This window comes from Carassius auratus, chromosome 26 (genome assembly GCF_003368295.1).
Source record: "Carassius auratus strain Wakin chromosome 26, ASM336829v1, whole genome shotgun sequence".
Classification (NCBI taxonomy): domain Eukaryota; kingdom Metazoa; phylum Chordata; class Actinopteri; order Cypriniformes; family Cyprinidae; genus Carassius; species Carassius auratus.
In genome coordinates this window covers 13,024,701-13,027,054 of record NC_039268.1, presented here as the reverse complement: position 1 = coordinate 13,027,054, position 2,354 = coordinate 13,024,701, and the positions used below count along the sequence as shown (strand labels likewise).

General features: G+C 38.6%; 1 pseudogene; it reads left to right on the top strand.

Annotated features, from left to right (window-relative positions):
* Positions 1–665: 665 nt before the first annotated feature.
* The window catches only part of LOC113044784 (periodic tryptophan protein 2 homolog), a 7,131-nt pseudogene continuing 5,442 nt past the window's right edge, over positions 666–2,354 (top strand).

Sequence of the window (2,354 nt, the reverse complement as noted above, 5' to 3'; positions counted from 1 at the left end):
AGCTTGGTCACTTGTTCAGTACTTCACCATCATCACTTCCACAGTCCTGTGAACGGTGTGTCCTTCTCCCCGATGGAAAGTTAATTATTACACACAGAACTTATTATATTTATAATATGATTTTATGCATGAAAGTATTCACCATCAGGGCATCCAAGATGTAGATGAGTTTGATTTTTCATTCCGTATTTGGAGAAATTTAGCATTATATCATTTGCTCACCAGTGGATCCTTTGCAGTGAATGGGAGTCCAAAGAGCTAATAAAATCATCACAATAATTCACGTCACTTCAAATCATTGCTTCAGGCCTTAATTGTAATAACATTCATTAGTGAAACAGTCCATCCACTGTTGTCGTCTCATATCAAAATCCACTCACATATTTGTTTAGATCTGTTTTGACTTGTCAACACTGCTTGATCTGTGTATACTTCTTTCCTGATTCAGATGAGATGCCTTTTTCACTGGAAAAAGTAATATTATGAATAGAAGACTTCTTATTGGAAACAGTGGTTTAAAGTTAAAATGTCTTGATGGATCTGTTTCTTAAAAACATAACTTTTCGCTTCACAAGATGTTAATTCATTGACTGCAGTCATGGTGATTGCTTGTGGGAATAATTCAAATTTACCACAGATTAAACTCTCACTCTCCTTTGCTAATAACTAGGTGCTTTGCTGTTGGTAGTAAGGACATGAATACCTGGTTCTTTGGAGGAGAGAGATGGGCGAATCTAATCTATTACTCACTTGGTGGCCATAAGGACATCATAGTTGGCTGTTTCTTTGAGAAGCACAGGGGTGATTTTAAAGTTTGTTTTTGCATTGCTGTAATGACCTGTGCTTACATATGCCACATTACATATAAGCTGTTTCATTTGTTTTCACAGATGAGCCAAGAGGGCACTTTGTGTGTATGGGAAAGTGACACTGAGCTCGAGGGTTTACGGAATGGCCCCAAAATACTCAGAAAAAGAAGATGGAGGAGAAAGAGAAATAAAAGAGAGAAGAAAGGGAAGAAAACAAAGATGATGATGATGTTGAGAAAATTATAGGGGAGGACATAATGGTGTTTTTTGTTATGAAACATGGCAAATGTTTTCATGTCTCTGTATTGTAATAACATTTTAAAGCTGTCTTTTATTGCAGACACTATTTTAACAAGGCGGGTGATTTCAACAACTTGACAGCTGCAGCTTTCCACAAGAAAACACACATCCTTGTGACAGGTTTTGCATCTGGAGCATTCCACCTGCATGAGCTGCCAGAATTTGACCTCATTCACTCACTCAGGTTTGTCATATATTTCCAGTGTATTATAGTGTATTTTTCAAAAATCTCCAGCAGGGCTGGGGAGTCAAGAGATATTTTTTGTGAACCAGACTGCACTGTTCACAGTGTATTCTATTGTGTGCAGCTCACCAGGACAGTTCAATAAAAATATTTTTTATATAGATTGAAAGATCTTGGGAGTTTTAAGAAATTATGTTTGCTACAATTTTGCCAAGCCCTATAACAAACAGAGTATTGCGTATTTTAATGTATCTTCAGCCTTAGTCACAGGTTTTTGTGACTACTCATTATTGAATTGTAATGTAGCATAATATCACATCTAGTATTTCAGATCAGAGGATTTCTACCATTGCTATGAATTCAACTGGTGACTGGATTGGCTTTGGTTGTTCAGGTATTGCTCTCAATAAGTTTGTTCATCAGAGCACAACGGTGTGCTGTCCTTTACTGTAATGCCTTGTTTGTGTCCCGTGTTAAAGGTCTGGGCCAGCAGGTCTGGGAATGGCAGAGTGAGTCCTATGTGTTCAAACAGCAGGGACACTTCAACAACATGAACTCTTTGGCTTATTCACCTGATGGTCAGTATCTTGTTACTGGAGGAGATGATGGGAAAGTAAGTCTTCTACCACTAGGTTTTTGTCGAGGGATAAATAAGAGAGATACAGTTAAACTGTTGCTTTTCAGGTTAAAGTGTGGAATACCAACAGTGGCCTCTGTTTTGTGACATTCACTGAACACTTCAGCAGTGTCACCAATGTTGTCTTCACCTCCAGTGGCTTTGTGGTGGTCATCGCCTCACTAGATGGCACTGTTCGAGGATCTGGCCTACACAGGTATCAGCTGATGTCCATTTCCAACTGTGCATTCACTGTTGCACAATACATCATGCTTTGGTTTCCTCTGTGAAGTTAGTGAATTCTCATCTTTGGAATACAAATAAAGATATTTTTGATGAAATCCAAGAGCTTTCTGACCCTGCATAGACAGCATTGGAACTACCAAGGGCCAGGGCCAGAAACGTAGTAAGGACATTATAGGACTTAGTAATAATCCATGTGACA